The following is an 18,194-nucleotide window of genomic DNA, read 5'->3' as shown; positions in this document are numbered from 1 at the left end:
CTTTGTCTTCAGTGATCGTGTCGGGAAGGTGAGCATCTCAGAGTGCTGGATTATTAGAACAAAGTGTTGTTTTTATGTTGAGAGGGTACTTGAGTAGAGGCCCAATGTCCATCTGAAAGCCTTATGTTGAAGACACCTTATGTTGATTAAAAAAGAATAAATGGAATCTCTTATGAGTTTCTCAATCTTGGTTAATTTACAAATTACAATCAAGCTTCCTATTGGTTGTTATGTTAGTAAGTATTTTGCCGTGTGTGTGTGTGTGTGTGTGTGTGTGTGTGTGTGTGTGTTGGCAGGGTGGAATGGGTGGTGGAAGGAGGTACTAACAAACCTTCAAAGTCACCAAATGATTTGCTATCCAAATTCTTAGTAACTTCTTAGAAGACACCTATACATTTTGGATTACTAAATATCATTGACTCTTACTTGGAAATTGGAAGGTATTTCCTATTTGGTATTCTTCTGTTTAAAGAGCGGCCCATTGAAAAATAGAAAATCAATAGATAAATGAATTTTAAAAGCCAGCTACTCCTTCAGCAGGTAGTGGAAGGTCTAAGGATTTGGATTTAAAATTGTTTTAAAAGCACAGTTCCTTCTCCTCCCCACCCCACCCACTTGAGTTCCTGCTTTTGAGAGATGAAGAAGCAGGTGCAGTGATTACTTGGTTGTAGTTATAAAAACCTTATGTAGGCTGGTAATCCTCTGGCTGCTTGTTATCAGAATCTCTATGTACCTTTAGGATTTCCTGAGATTTTCTTGAATTTATTCAGGTAATTCTTCTTCTTAATTCCCAGGTGAGCTTTGGATTTCACCATTGAGCTTTAAGCTATCATTTCCCTTCTCAGTGTTACCCGGGTCAAAGTGGAGGACTTTGGTTTAAGGCCTTGATGGCAATAAGTTTGGTTTAGCTTTTGGGTTAGGGCATGAATGGAGTAAATAAAGGGATAGCTAAAAATTGTTCTAAAGTCATAAGATATTTGAAAATAATTTGTAGCCATTAATAATGAGTGATCTCAAAGTAAACATCAAGGTGTGGCGATTGATTCTGTACCGTTCATCCATGCTCTCACCTGGATCTTTCCACAGTACATCATTTTAGCATTTGCTCATGAGTTTCATAACTGTATTTTTACATTTCCTAAAGTCACAGAAGCTACTCCCCAATACCATTGGCTGGCTATAGTCGGCCACCAATGTTTCTTTGTAATGTAAAATCCCTAGGTGGTGGAAATGACTAACACACTTGACTCTTAAAGAAAGACCCAGAGATCAACTTCTGAAACATTCGTTACTGAAAGTCCTATAGAGCCCAGTTCTACTCTGACACACAAGGGCTGCCATGACTTCGAGTAGAGTTGATAGCAACTGTTTTGTGTCTTTTTCCCCCTTCTTCTCCTTTTAATGTGAACCTAGTCGAATAAAGAACACCACAAATGAATTGATGCATTTGAACTCAGATGCTGGTGAAGAATATTGAAAGCTATTTACAGAGGTATAGCTATAGGCATGTATATATGTAAATACATTAATTTATAAAGAGAGGGATAGAGGCCAATGTACATATATTTATATGTTAAGCATTAACATAGCAGATGGACTTTGGGCCTCTGCTCAAGACCTCCCAAAGCACAAGAACACTTTGTTCTAATAACCTGGCACTCTTTGATACTCACCTTCCCAACACTATTGCTGAAGACAAAATTGCTTAAGCAACTGTGGTGAAGAAAGCGGATGGTTTCCAGCTATCAAAATATATAGTGTCCCGGGTCTTAAAAGGGTTGAAGTTAAACAGGCAATCAACTAGCAGGGAAGCAAATAGGGCCACACGGAAGAAGCACACCCGTCTGTGTGATCATGAGGTGTCAGTGGGATCAGGTATCAAGTGTCAAAAGATCCAAAACAAACAATTATATTGATGTGAAAGAGAGGGGTTGGAGTGGAGATCCAAAGCCCATCTGTTGAAATTTGTCATTCCCCCACAAAAGGGTTACAAGGAAGGATGATAATTCAACCAGGATACAGTATAGCATCAACGAACAGACATCATTCTTCTAGTTCGTGAATGCTTCCTCTTCCCCACTACCATGACTCAGTTCTACTTTACAAATCCAGTTAGACTATAGTACACCCAGATAAGAGCTTTCAACACAGGGAATTTGGGTCAGATAAAACCCTCAGGAACAGTAGTAGGATTTGTAATATCATGTGGATAGGGAGATGAAGGAGTGGGGGTGGGAATGGGGTAACCCATCACAAGGTAAGATATATAGCCCACACCCCCAGAAGAACAAATAACAGAAATGTTGGTGAAAGGAGATAATGGACAGTGTAAGACACACAATAATAATAATAAAATATAATTGATCAGGATTCAAGACAGGGGAAGGGAAAAAAGAGGAGCTGGTACCAAGGTCTCAAGTAGTTAGAAAAGGTTTTGGACATGTTAATGTCAACATATGTACACGTATGCCAAATAAAATTGAATAATGGATTATTATAAGATTTGTAAGAGCTCCCCAATAAAATTATTTTAAAAACAAACAAACAAACAATAAACAGAATATTGAAAGTATCATGGAACTCCAGAAGAACAAACAAATCTGTCTTGGAGGAAGCACACCCAAGGAATCCCTCAGAAGTGAGGATTATGAGATTTCATCTCATGTACATTGGACATGCTACCAGGAGAGACCAGTCCCTGGAGAAGAACAGCATGCTTGGATAAGAAGAAAGTCAATAAAAAAGAGAAAGGCTCTTGAGTATAGATTGACACAGTTGCTATAACAAGGGGTTCACGTATAACAACACTTGTGAGGATGGCATAGGAAGGAGCAGTGTGTTTTGTTCTATGTAGGGTCACCATGCATTTGAATCAACTCGATGGCACCTCTTATTAATAGTAGTAGCAACCGCAATGGTTGACCAGAGTATCACCAGAGCAGATTACAGAATGTAATAGTAAACAGATTGATAGAAACTTGTTGCTTTTGAGGTTGGGATTTCAAATGTAAAGATATTTCACACTTTCCGTGAGGGAATTGCATTCACGAGTGAAGAGATTTGGAAGAAAACTTAGTAAAGTCTATTTAGGATCTCCGTATATATTTCTTACAACTGCATGTGAATCTACAATTATCTCAAAGTAAGAAGTATAATTAAAATTGAGTTAAGAACAAAAGGAAACCAAGCAGAGAGTAGTCACAGAATATGTGTTCAAATAGAGGTTACGGAGGAATTAAATTTGTTTTTTTTTTCTTGCTATAGGACTGGGCTCGCCTTGAGTAAAATATGTTTCAAGTATATAAAGAGTTGAGGAAACACAAGTTTAATGATGTGGGATCAAGTTCTACCTCTCACTCTGCCATTAACCAGTTCTATGGTCTTGGGCAAGTTGAATCCCTCTTTCACTTTTTCTCTTCTGCAAGGCAGTCTGTTTATAAAGGATTGGTACATTTAGTTCTATAATTCAGGTACGTGTTTTTGTCTTCAGGAGACAAGAGGAATAAGGGCTATTGAGTAGTAGCTATCAACAAATGTTGGCTGAAAGCGCTATCAACAGAAGATTAACAACAAGAAAATATTAACTTCATTCCAAAGTCGAAACAAAATGGGTAGGCTAAATATGTGGTGGAAATAGATGTTTACGCTCCTTTACATTTGCCCAGGAGGCAGAATTCAATTGAGGTTAAGAACAATGTACTGTTTTTCTCTCCAATGTACAGCAGAATGAAACCCTGCCCAGTCCTGGGTCATGCTCACATTGGTGACAATGCTTAAGCTACCTGTGCAGCCACAGCATCACTCTTTTTGAGAATCTTCCTCTTTTTCACTGACTGTCTTCTTTACTAAGCAGAATGTTCTTCTTCAGGGACTGGCCCCTCTAATAACATGTCCAAAGTGCTTTAGACGAAGACTTGTCATTTGAGCTTCTAAGATACTTCTTCCAACATAGATTTGCTCAAGCTTCTGGAAGCCATTGGTATAGTTAATATTCTTCACCAATATTGTAGTTCAAACGCATCAGTTTTTCTACAGTCTTTCATATTTATTTTCTAGGTTTAACATCCATATGAGGCAATTGAAAATATCATGATTTGTGTCAGTAACACTTTAGTCCTCAAGTGATACTTATACTCTTTAATACTTTAAACAGTTCTTTTGTAACAGATTTGCCCCAAAATGCGTCTCTTTTTTCAGCAAGCCCTTGAAATAGAAATATGGAGTCTGTAATTCACGGAAAGATTCAGTTGTATGTTTCTAGCTAGTCATGTAATTGATTCTCTAAATTTCAATCCATGCATTCCCAAAGCCATTTCCTCTGGAGTCTCCCCACTCCCATCTCTGGCCATCCAATGACAGCACTCTGAAGTCAGTTAAAACCCTTTCCATTAGTCTTTTCTGCCTACCGAATAAAAACCCACCTGAGGAGATTTGGTTTCTTGGTTTGAAGCTTAGAGTAACAGTTCCACAGACCTCCCAGTTCATGGACCCAGGGCTTCTGTTTTGCCTCCCGGTTCATTACACAGTGCCTGAGGTCATCAAACCTTGCAAGCAACCATCAAAGACTCAAAGGGGTTTATTCCCTAAAAGTGGAAAACCACTTATTATAACCACATATTATTTGCTTCCTTAGACTGTGGGTCTCTTTTGCCCTCAGGTGGCCTAGATAAGTGTAGGCAGTCAGCAAGTGTTGACCAACCCACAGTTGACCTGTTGTTGTTCATCAGAACTTGCCTATCCCTACTCAGCAAGACTAGTAAGTTCCCATCACACAAAGCTTTTGAGTGAGAGAGAAATTTTGAGATTGATTCTGAACTCTAGCCATTGATCACGTCTTGCATATTCTGACATAGGAAGACACTAAAAATATTAGTCTTTCACTCCCTTGGTGTCTTGATTCACCAGTATCACCAGGAAAGGGCTCAAAGGTATTCCAGGCTGTCTCACTAGGCCTCATGAATCAATCACACCCCGGCTAGGACACATAGTTCATTGGAGCCCCACTTACTATGTCATTCAGTTGGCAATACTCACATACCTATGTCATCATCTTGTGTTAGTATTTAACTGTTATTGTAGGAATCAATTTTGTGTATATACAAGCCTCATTAAGATTTCAGGGTGCTAGCAGTCAAAAGCCTTGCCAAGTATTGATCATAGTATTACACATATTGCTATTGTTAGCTACCATCCAGTCAGTGCCATATCATGGTGACCTCATATACAACAGAGCAACAGAATGCTTCCCGGTTTTATACCGTTCCTATGGTGGGCTGCAGATCAGACCCTTGTTATCCAGGGACTATCATTGGCTGGTTGTTGGAAGTAATTGATAAGTGTTTATTCTAATCATCTTAGTCTGGGAGCTCCATTGAAACAAATACAGCAAAGAAGACAAGAAAGAGGCCCCACACACAAACACAGCATACTGATAGGAAGGAAGATAGGAAAGCACCCAAAATGCAAGATATACTATGGCAGCAATGAATCCACAGATTGTGATAATAATGCTGAGTTTCAATGGCCTCAATTCATACATTAAAAGAAAAAGGCTGGAGGACTGGCTCAGGAAACATAAGCTAATAATCTTGCCTTCAAGAGACACATCTTAAGTGCACAGACAAAAATAAACTAAGAAGAAAATGCTGGTGGAAAGTATACCAGGCAAATGGCAACTTAAAAAAAAAACCAGGGGTGGCAATCCTAATCTCTGACAAAATGGAACTCAAGGTTCAACCATAAAAAGAGACAAAGAGGGGCACTATATAATCCTCAAAGGATCAGCAAACCAGGAACCAGTTGGCATATTGACTATTGACTCACCCAACAATGAAGTGGTGCAGTGCATCAAACAAACTATTAAAAAGATGAAAAAAGAAATCACGGCTACAACAATCATAGTAGGTGACTTTAATACTCCTCTACCACAGAAAGACAGATCACTGGGAAAGAAGCTCAGAAAAGAGGCTATAGAGCAAAGCAATGCAATTAGGCAACTGGTTCTGATAGACTTTTATAGAGTTTTCCATTCCAATGCAAAAAAAAATCACAATCTTCTCAGGCCCACATGGCTCATTTTCAAGAATAAACCACATGCTGGAACACAAGTCAACCCTGAGTAAATTCAGACACATAGAGATGATTCAGACTTCTTTCTCAGATCACCATGGAGATTAATAAAAGGATGACTAGAAAAGCAAGGGCAATCAATTGGAGGATGAACAACGATCTCCTGGGACATGAATGGGTACAGGTCCAGATTAGAGAGGATATGAGGAAGTTTCTAGAAACTAATGAGAGCGAGACTGCAACTAATCAAAACTTATGGGATACTGTGAAGGCAGTTATCAGAGGTAGCTTGATATCAATAAACGAATATATGAAAAAAGAAGAGAGGCTTATGATTGATAAGGAGTTTATCACAAAACCTCCAACAACTAGAACAGAGTGAATAGAACCCCCCTTCTAATAGCAAAAGAAAAGGGCAGAGTTAAACCAGTGGCAAGACAAAAGAACAATGCAAAAGATAAATGCAGCAAAAAGCTGATTCTATAAAAAGATCAACAGAATTCACAGACTGTCCATGAACCTAACCAAGTAAAGGAAGGAGCAAACATCAATAGCCAGAATGAGGAATTAAATAGTGGTAATTACAACAGACCCCAATGAAATAAAAAGGATAATCAAAAAGTAGTGTGAAATACTGTATTCTAATGAATTCAGAAATGTGGAAGACATGGATAATTACTTGGAAAAACAGTCCCTCCCTAGATTATCACACACAGAGGTCAAGAACCTCAACAAACCCATAGCAAAATAAGAAATAGAGAGGGTTATCAAGAAGCTTTCAACAAAAAAGTCCACGCTTCACAGCAGAATTCTTCCAAGCATTCAAGGAAGAGTTGACACGGATCCTCCATAAGGTATTCAGGAGCATAGAAAAGGATGGCAAACTCCTAAACTCTTTCTATGAAGCCAGCATAACTTTGATACCCAAATAGTTCAAAGACCCAACAGGTATACTGAACTACAAACCAATATCTCTAATGAACATAGATGCAAAAATCCTTAACAAAATATTGGCCAATAGAATACAAAAGAATATAAAACATTTCATCCACTAAGTCCAGGTAGGATTAATCCCAGGGATGCAGGGATGGTTTAACATCCAAAAAAATCAATATTATACACCATATTGATGAGAAAAAGTTTATGAACCACATGATAATATCCATAAACACAGAAAAAGCATTTGACAACATCCAACACCCATTCCTAATTAAGACACTCATGCAGATCGGAATGGAAGATAAATTCTTCAAGCTAACACAAGCTATCTATGAAAAGCCAACAGCCAACATCATAGTCAATGGAGAAAAGACAAAAACATCCCACTGAAAAATGGTAAAAGGATGCCCCTTGTCCTCACTTCTATTCAATATTGCACTGGAGATTCAAGCTAACAACCCAAGACAGTGGGAGGGCATTAAAGTTACCCAAATGGGAGAGGAGTAAGTGGACCTATAACTATTTGCAGATGACATGATCCTGTACACTGAAAGCCCCAAAAGCTTCACAACAGGAATACTTACAACAATAGAGGAATATGGAAGAGTGGCAGGATACAAGATCAACAAACAGAAGTCAATAGGTTTGCTATACACATCAGTAGGACCATGGAACAGCAGACCAAGAAGGCAGTACCCTTCACAGTAGCCAAGAACAAACTGAAATACCTAGGAATATATTTAACAACAACAACAACAACAAAAAACTAAAGATCTATACAAGGAAAACTACAAGCCCCTAGTACAGGAAATCAAAAGCGATCTCCACAATTGGAATAACATCCCATGCTCATGGATTGGAAGGCTCCACATAGTAAAGATGTCAATCTTACCCAAAACATTTGATAAGTTTAACACTATTCTGATTCAAATACCAACAACCTTCTTCAAAGAATTGGGAAAACTGACCACCAATTTCATATGGAGAGGGAAGAAGGCCAGAACTAGCAGAGAACTCCTCAAGAAGGACAAAGTCGGAGGACTCGTTTTACCTGATTTTAATACCTACTACACAACCACAGTGGTCAAAACAGCATGGTACTGGCACAGTGACAGATACTCAGACCAGTGGAAAAGAATAGAAATCCCAGAAGTAAAACCATCAGGACGTAGACAACTGATCTTCGATAAGGTTCTCAAAAAACATCAAGTGGGAAGCAGATGCCCTTTTTAACTAGTGGTGCTGGAAACCATGGATATCCATATGTAGAAAAATGAAACAAGATGTTTACTTCCCCCCATGCACAAGAACAAACTCAAGGTGGATCACAGACCTAGAAGTAAAACCCCAAACCATCAGGACCATCAAGGAAGGAATCGGGACAAACCTAAGATCATTGGCCGAGGGAATTCATAGGCTCACTGCAATAGGGAAGGGTACACGCATAGGTGAACTGGAAATCGACAAATGGGGTTTACTATGAATAAAACACCTGAGCGCCTCCAAAGACTTCACCAAGAGGGTGACAAGACAACCCACAGACTGGGAGAGGATTTTTAGCAATGACACATCAGACAAAGGGCTCATTACTAAAATCTACAACACCCTCATGGCCTGCAAAAAGAGGAAAACAGTTAACCCCCTAAGGAAGTGGGCTAAAGAACTGAAAAGAAATTTCATTAGGGAGGAGACCCATATGGCCAACAAACACATGAGAAATTGTTCCTGTTCATTAGCTGTAAGAGAAATGCAAATTAAAACAACCATGAGATACCATCTAATACCTCTGAGGTTAATCCAAATCAGAAAATCAGAGAGCAACAAATGTTGGAGGGGATGTAGGAACCCTCCTCCACTGCTGGTGGTGATGTAGATACGTACAGCCACTGTGGAAAGTAATCTGGTGATACTTAAATAAAATGGGAATTGATCTAACTTATAACCCAGCCATCCCTCTGCTGAGCATTTACTTAAAGAAGGTCAGAAAGAAAACATGACCAGTTATCTCTGCTCCAATGTTTATTGCAGCGCAATTCACAATCACAAAGAGTTGGAAACAATCTAAATTTCCATCAAGAGATGAGTGGATTTGTAAATTCTGGCACATACACACAATTGAGTACTATGAAGCACTGAAAAGCATGAATGATCACATGAAACACATCATTTCATTGGAAGAGTTGGAAGGAATTATGTTAAGTGAGGTAAACCAATCTCAAAAGGTCACGTATAACATGAGTCCCCTGAGGTAAGTACAATCAGCACAGCAGGAATAGAAGAAAAGACACCTATCCCCAACTGCGGGGAGGTCAGACCAAACCCAGGGAGGTTTATTTGAGGGCAACATAAAGAAGGGGAAAGGGGGAGGGGGAAGGGAAATGGAGGTAGGGAGAAACTGAGATGATGATACGGGGAGAACAGGGCACTAAGCCACCCAGGGAGAGAGTATTGGTTGTGTCTCTACAGAATTGGAGTGTGGCTACAGACCCCACCATGACCTGCCAACCCAGGAGGGCAATGTAACACGTGGAGGAATCCATAAAAAGAATGGACTACAGGGCCGGCCCCAAGCAGAACCAGCCTGACCCCACCCTGGAGGTGTGTGCCACAGAGAATGACACTAGACCTTCTGGTGGGGGAACGGAACTGACCTACCATACCCAGATGGAAGGAAACCAAGAAGGAAAAAGAGAAAGGGGCAGTGAGCCTAGACTCCATATGGGCACCCCAAGCCCAGAGGATGGAGGCCCTGCATGGAGCTGCTGGGGCACAGAGAGGACTGTGGAGCTACCAACAGTTTAAGACATGTTGTTCCCTAACCAGAGCATACAGAGACAGGGGACAATAATGGGGACACATGGTGGGGAGACAGTATGGGAATGGTGCATAACAGATCAGCAATTGGAGTAAAGCTGAGCCACAGAGCCCCCGAGGAGCCCCAAGAATGGACTTCAGGTGAGGAGGGGCAGCCCCTAGATCTGCCTCAGGACCAGTGGGGAGGGTCTCATGGAGACCAGCAAACAGACCTGGACTTATCTAGGATTTTTTCTTTCTTTATTTTCTCTCATCTTTTTCTCTTTCCTTTTCTTTCTTCAGCCATATGTATTCTTATTGTTCAGACTAGGATATGGATGGTTTGCCTAATTACATGGGCTGTACATGGGAGGGAAGCCTGGGGAGAAGGCAATGGGGAAAATGGTCCTGGAAGGTAGAGGGAGAAGAAGGAGATGGGGAGAGGGGTGTGGTGAGCAGATGGCGTCATGGACAGGGAAAAACTAGGGAAGAGAAACCAGCATCTAGGAGAGATCTGTGAGTATTAGAACAACACCAAGATAGCGGAGAAGAAGGACTAAGAGGTGGAAGAAGGGGGATAGTGATGGCGGGGCAGGAGGAGGCAAAAGGAAACAGAGGCAAGCTCTAGGAAACAAAGGCATAGATAGGGAGATTAATAGAGGTGTGCACTTATGCAAATACATTGATCCGTAACAACAGTGGTATTGGCCTATGCACATATATTTATAAGGCAATACACTGAACCTGCAGACTGACCTTGGGCCTTGGCTCATACCACCCCTCAATACAAGAACACTTTGTTCTAACAAACTGGCATTCTGTTATGCTCACCCCTGTCCCCCCTACACTATCGCTGAAGAAAAATGGGTGCATAAGCAGATGTGGTGAAGATAGAGGATGGTGCCCGACTATTAAAAGATACAGTGCCTGGGGTCTTAAAGGCTTGAAGTTAAACAAGTAGCCATCCAACAGTGAAGTAACAAGCCTACCTGGAAGAAGCACACCAATCAATAGGAACATGAGGTGTCGTCGAGACTGGGCAATGGACATCAGATTCACAACAGACAGTAAACAAACAAAAATGCATTGGTGTGAATGGAGGGGGGTTGGAGCAGAAACCCAAAGCCCATCTATGGACAATTGAGCATCTCCCCACAGAGGGGTTGCAGGGAGGGGGTGAGTCAATAAGGGAGCAGTAGAGCACTAATGGATCACACAGTATAGCTCTGTTCCCTGGAGGCCTCCTCACCCCCTCTATCACGACCTCATTGCTGCCTCCCAATCTAGACTAGATAGGAGCATGTACATAGCGGTAGGCAAGAGATAAAACTCACAACACATGGAACCCGGGGACAAGAATTGGAATAGAGATAACAAAAAGGTAGGGGGAAGGGAGGGAGAGGTGTTAAGGGAGGGGGGCACCAATCAGCAATGAATGGCACAACACCCCAAGCCAGAGGGAAGAACAACAGAAAACCAGAGCGGAAGGGAGATGGTGGTTGGAATGAAATTTGAAAATAATTAACAAGGGGGGGGCCCACAAGGGTTGGGGTGGGGGAGGGAGGGAAAAAAAGAGGAGCTGATCTCAAGGGCTCAATGGAAAATAAATGTCTAGAAAAGAACGATGGAATATATCTATGAATATGTTGGGCAATTGATTTGTGGGTTGTACCAAGAGCTGTAAGAGCCCCCAATAAACGGATTTTAAAAATTCTAGATTGGATTTTAGGCCAGGAAAAAATTTCGGGTCTAAAATCCAATGTAGAGCATATATATAATTTTTTTCTTCAGAAAAATAAAAAAAGAAGAAACATATCCAGCATCATAAAAAATGCAAACCTCTATTGACAGGTAGCTGCCCATGCAGCACACTGGCTGGGAATTGAACTCAGGTCTGCTGCATGGAAGGCAAGCATCCTACCACTGAACCACCCAATGCCCCTCTTACTTACATCTCCCAAATCAAAATCAAACACACTACCATCGAGTCTATTCCAACTCACAGTGACCATACATAGGGCTTCTGTGGCTGTAAATCTTTATGGGAGTATATATTATCATCTTCCCATGAAGCTGCTAATGGAATCGAGTCTCCAACCTTGCAGTTACGAGTCCAACCCCTAAGTACAGCATCACCAGGGTTCCATTATTAAGCACTTAGTGCATAATCATTAGTTTTTAAGTGAATAAATGACATCACACGAAATAACGAATTAGTTGTCCTTCTCCAAGTTGAAAAGCCGAGGTCTCTCGATAGCAGATTGTTTTGAATTCCTCCATCAATATATAAATGAAGACTTCTTTAGGTTTAAAACTGTGATCATATAGGTTGACATGAAAGTGATGGGTCCCGGCTGTGAATTCTTGAGTTTAACAGAATAACTTTTATTTTTGCAATCCCTAATGGATTGTAGCGTATTTGCCTATACATGATCAGCGATCGTGTGTATTTTCAGCAGGGCTGGTGAAGGAGGCCCTGAGAGGGATCTCTGATCCAGTTCTCTTTATCTCTCCTTCAAGGAAAATCTTACAATTTAGATGGAGTCCCTGAGACACTAACTCCAGGGGTCCCTTAGGTCAGAATCTGCTGGGCTCCTCAGTTACTTAGGAGTCCTTCTAATGCTATTTACATCTGTTTGGCTCTTTCTTTAGTAATCTTAGATAAGACCAGAAGAGGGACCGCTTTCCTGGTGGAATCCTATGCTTTTCTTCCATTTCTTTCACGAAAACCAGAGAACTGCTTCGCAATAAGATAGTCAAGTTGGTCTCCTTGAATGAGCACAATCAGGTGCAAAAGGCAGTTCTGTCTCACCAGCATAGGGGTTACCCTTTGACCTGAATAAATAACAATGGCAGGGGATTATGCATAGGAGAGGATAACTCAGAATGAATGGTCCTACCAGGAACTAACAGGTGGAGCAAGGAGGAGTCCAATCACGATGATTATTTTTCCCATGAACTAACAGGTGGAGTGAGGAAGAGTCCAATCACTTGGGATTATTCATGATGGTTCGGAACCACCGTATCCAAGAGGAGAACTGTCTTTCTTAGTGTGACAAATGCTAGTAATAAAACCAAGGAGGGCTGCCAAAAAGAGGTTAACGCAATGAGTTACACATTGGATTGCTAACTGAAAAGTTAGCAGTTCAAACCCACGAGCTGATCCGAGGAGAATGATGAAGTTTTCTATGTCTACAACAAACATAGCTGTGGAAACCCAAAGGGGGCAGGTCAACTCTGTCCTCTAGGGTCTGACTATGAATTCCAATGGACTCATTGGAAGTGGACTTGATTGATTGGTTTTAGCCATAAACTCTAGGGCAACACCCCAAATGGCAGAAGGGAAAAGGCTGCAAAGCTAAGACTAGACTAGCAATCATAAGCATGGCAAAAATTCTTCACCCCGGGAAAGGAAGGAGGAACAGTATGAAAATAGAAGTGGGCCCTATTTGGAGGCAACTTGTCCCCAAAGATGAGACCTCTGCCTGTCACTGCTCCCCAGCAGCTGCACCAGCAATTCCCTGGCTCTGTTGAACGCCTCTAGGTTGTCATGGACAGACACTTTTAAAAAGTGGAAAGTGTTCACAAACCAACCTGGTAGCCACCAATTCCATATTCATTCATACTAGTATTTCTGGAGTCTGATGGCATAGTGGTTGTGCATTGGCTGCTCACCACAAGGACAGCAGTTTGAAACCACCAGGCACTCTGTGGGAGAAAGATGAGGCTTTCTACTCCTGTAAAGATTTGCCTTTTTGGAAAACCATGGGGGGCAATTCTACCCTATCCTATAGGGTTGTTGTGAGTCACAATTGACTCAATGGTAGTGAGCATTTTGGAGAGTATTTCAGGTAAAGGTAACCAGACTAAGAGAGTGTATGAACTTGGCACCCTTATATATGGTTGGCAGAAATGAAAAAATGGTGCAGCCACAGAAGAAACGTTTAGCTGTTCCTCAAAATGGCCAACATAAAACTGTCAGGTGATTTAGCAATTCCACTTCTAGGCATACCCAGCCTCACAGCCATCGAGTCAATTCTAAATCAGGGGGACAGTATGAGACAACGTAGTACTGCACCTCTGCCTTTCTGCGACTGGAACTCTTTACAGGTGGAGAGAGCCTCCTCTTTCTCCTGAGGAGTGGCCGGTGATTTCTAACTGCTGGCCTTGTGGTGAGCAGCTCAATGCATAACCCATTATGCCCCAGGCTCCTGCTCCTAGGTGTATATATGTCACTGTGTTAGACATACCAACATGCGGGGCAGCCTAGCCTTAGCCCTGGTGTTTCAGGTGTTGGACTGCTAACCACAAGGTAAGCATTTCATACCCACCAGATAGAAATAGCCCAAGTGTCTAGCAGCAAACAAACAGATAAACAAGATGTGGTACATCCAGATAATGGACTACTGTGTAGCCATAAAGAGGGATGCAGTCTGGATCCATGCCATGGCATGGATCAACCTCCATACCATCACAAGTGAAACAACTCAGGCACAAAATGATAAATAGCCAACAGTTCCAATTATATGGGATACCTAGAGTAGGCAAAATCCTAGAGACATACAGGAGAATAGAGGTGATGAGGGGCTGAAGGGTGGGCAAATGAGGAGTTACTTACTGCTTAATGGACAGAGACTCTCTGCTTGGAGTAATTACAGTCAATTTGGAATTTAACCAGTGTTACAGAAATATTCACCTATAATGGTGAAACCTGGTCAATTTTATGCATATTAAAAAGTATACATTTAAAAACGTGACATGGACAATATTTAAATTTTTTATACTTCTTGTGACAAAAAAAAAATCAAAAGAAAGCACAAAAATTAGAGCATGTTCTTTGAGACAATAGGCCAGGAAGGCTTAATAGAAAGGATGAACAATGTCTAGAGTAAGGATTCGAACCTGGGGAGAGCGACAAGTTGAAGTTCTAAGAATACCTGGGCTTAGGATAGAGTCTTGGACTGCAATCCGAGAGGTTAGCACTTTGGGAGACCAAGAGAAGGTGTGGAGTTAAGGGTGACTACATTAGGGTCACCCGATGCTGGTGTTGCTGATGCCAAAACTTCTCTAGAGAGGAAACTGTCATGAATTTCTTCAATTAAATGAACAGAAGCAAAGAGCAGTTCGTGTCTGACGCAAGGCAAGCTTCCTCCCTTTCACTCCTTGCTACCATGGACCCACTTCCTTTGGTTCTGGCATTTTCTCCCTCAACGATGCGGCTTACACAGTTCACAGACGCCGCCATGTAGTGAAAGGACCTGCATTCTTAAAGATCCCCACTGCACAGTCATGGACCTCTGGTGGCACAGAGGACTAATCAAACATCGGGCTACTAACTGAATGTTGGGGCTTTGAACTTACCAACTGATGAGGCAGTCTGCTTCGGCAAAGACTTGCAACCCGTGCAGCCGTTCTACTGTCTGATCAGGGAGTTTAGAGTTGAAAATAGACTGACTTGATGGCAGACGGTTTGGTTTCCTTTCAGCTACTGTGCAGTAGCTGCCTGGCTAATTAGCTTGTGGGTATGACGCACATTAGTCATCTCTCTGCTTCCAAAGTATATAAAAAATAATCCATATGGCTATTTAACAAGGTCACAAATGCTGGGTGCCACCATTGGATCTGTTTGGAGGAAATCCAACCTGGCTGCAATGCGGGGAATGGAGCTCCCAAGAGACGGCTAGCTTCGCTATAGAAAAACTATAGATGAGCTTACAACAGCCTTGAGAGAGTGTTTGACGCGTGTGCGTCTGGTCCCAAATGGAAGGCTTTCAAGGCGGTGCCTTTTGATGTTGGTAACATCCAGCGAAGCCACTTGTTTCAAGTCACTTCCCTTCAGTTTGGGCTGATGAGCAAGAGACTTCTCACTTTACTCCATTTATCAAACAACGCGACGTCTTTCTTGTTTGCGTGGCGATTTACAAAACCAGATGGAACCACACCTTATGACACACTATCACAAAGGCTATAGGGAGTGTATTCCCGTGGATGTTGATCCTAGCTGTGCCAGTGAGGAGGTGGATCGTGTCCCATTGAGTGGATTCTAACTCACAGTGGCCGGGTGGGACAGAGTAGAATGCCCCATAGGGTTTCCTAGGATGTACTCATTAGAGGGTCAGGTCACCAGGCCTTTCCTCTGACGGATCACTGGTGAGTTCAAACGTTAGTTAGTTAGTAAGCCAGTGGACAACTATTAGACACTGGAATGTTCTCTGTGGCCCCTGGAAAATCACCTAGCCTCTTGGAGCTTTTGTTCATTTCTTTTTTAATCTTTGTGAAAATAAGGATTGTAGTAGCTATCCGAAGACTGTCGAGACACATGCTTCGTATAGTGAAAAGTGCTAGATTATAAAAAATCAGCAACGTTCCGTTCATAGGTGGCTCAGATGCACGATGGGATGCACTTAGGAAGCTAATGGGGCTGTCTGACAAGAGGAAGATGGGAAGGGAAAGATCCCAACGAGATAAGAGGCATCACATAGTTTTTAATCCTGCAACATAAATTGGATCAGCACTTGGACATACTAACCCACCAATAATCAATGTCTCATTGAGTTTACATTTAAATGGCCAAGGGATTTTGTTCTTGGTCATTGTTGTTTCAGCAGGGCTATAGGGAACTGAGATTGATGCAGTTGCTTTTCCAACTTGGCAAACAGGTACATTTTAAGACAATGGTAGCGCTGGGCCATAAAAAGTCGGTGAACTTGAAGAGCCTTCGTGTTCTATTCCTGTCTGATTTCACTCTCTCTTTAATTTCTTGTGTTATTTGCTCCACAGAATTGAGACCTAGTCATAAGTCCCTGATTACTTCACATGCTGGGTGGAACAGTCTTGCCTCAAAGTGGGAAGAGTTGGCAGCCGTTCTGTGTGTGATTCATTGTCGTATGGACGGCGTGGATGGGCCTCCGCACTGGGATCAGCCCTTTGCCTGCTCTTCCTAACCAGGGCAGGGCCTGCTACCATCTGAGCTGTGGGAACAGAATCTAGGTCTAAGGTGAAACCTACAACAACTGGTAGATATATTTCTGTCCAACATCTGCATGTGACGACTCGAAATAAAAATTTTACCTGGTCTGAAGGGTGGAATGTCCAATGCCCCAACAATAACGGGAAGTGTTGGCATGGCCATCTGTTGGCATTTAAGGCTAGTGTCCAATCTCTCGCCCCTAGAATGCCCTGTGCTGACATAAATCGTCCTGTTCCCTTTAAGAGTCACACGATAGGTGTACACACCTATTGCTCTTTACTACCTCTTTTTGCTGCTCCTATTTCTTCCTGCCCCTTATCCATCAAGTCAACTCCCACCCATGATGGCTCTAGCGTGTCCCATTAGAACGGTACTCCAGAAGGTTTTCAGTGGCTGTTTTTTCAGAAGGAATTTCTTCCGAGGTGCTTAGTGCACGTGGCTCCAATGGTGTCATGGGTGATGGGATCAGCAGGTCCCACCCACCAGCTGCCCCAAGGGGGAGAGAGGGAGCCATCTGTTCCTGGCAGGAAGGATTCACAGCCTCAGAAACCCAAAGGGACCGGAGGAGTTGGAACCAAGCAGATGGCAGTGATTTGATTTGGGGTTTGGCTCTAATAACTCTAATAACTTTCATCATAGATCTAGGCAACATTGTTCCAGCCCTGCTAATACCAGGTCTCTGTTAATGATTGCCAGGTACCAATAACCTGAAATGCTCAGAACAAGTTGATTATTTATTTATGAACCCATCAATAATAAATGTACCAGAAAGGAAGTTTTAAAAAGGCAAGGTAGCCTTGAAAATATGCAAATCATAATTCCTTTTGCCATGTGTTGCCTTTGCACAGTGTTAGGCAAGAACCTTCTGAGTTGTGAGATTGTCTTTGGAAGTCGGAGTGTTTGGTTTGGGTTTACCTTTTTTTAAGTTTAATTTTTTTTGGGTTTCATGCCTAGTGGTTGGAATTTTATCATGTGTTTCTGCTGAATTTGCTTCGTTTTCAAGCCTGCGACCATGAAGGAGTTGGCTGCCTTCATGTTTGCATGGACTTTTAAAAGCTTTTATTTGCTAATTCATTGCTAATAAACGTCATATTAAAAAGTCTAATTTTGACGCAGCAATGATTTTTTATTACCGAGTTTGTAGGCATTATTGAGGAAATTAAGAAAGAATAGCTTGGCTCTTAAACTCAGTTGCAAATTCTGAGTTGATTAAAGTTTGTTTTTGTTTTCTTTTGGTTATTTATGTTAACTGTAGCAGATATAAGGGGGTTGTAAAAACTAATGGAAAAATGACATTATCTTTTCATTTCTGTTATCCATGAACTTTTGGAAGCTTGTTCATACATGAGTAGAAAATCATTAGTTATTTCAACCATCTGTACGTGTCCATTCAGTGACATTAGTCATGTTCACCATGTTATTC

General features: G+C 41.7%; 1 protein-coding gene across 1 annotated transcript in view; it reads right to left on the bottom strand.

Moving 5' to 3' along the window:
- ADTRP (androgen dependent TFPI regulating protein) overlaps positions 1–18,194 on the bottom strand; it is a 102,207-nt gene that overhangs the window by 68,357 nt on the left and 15,656 nt on the right. The gene's annotated exons all lie outside the window — the stretch shown is intronic.

Source organism: Tenrec ecaudatus, chromosome 1 (assembly GCF_050624435.1).
Source record: "Tenrec ecaudatus isolate mTenEca1 chromosome 1, mTenEca1.hap1, whole genome shotgun sequence".
In the NCBI taxonomy this organism is placed as follows: domain Eukaryota; kingdom Metazoa; phylum Chordata; class Mammalia; order Afrosoricida; family Tenrecidae; genus Tenrec; species Tenrec ecaudatus.
Note: the sequence above shows the minus strand (reverse complement) of the source record. Positions and strands in the feature narration are given on the sequence as shown.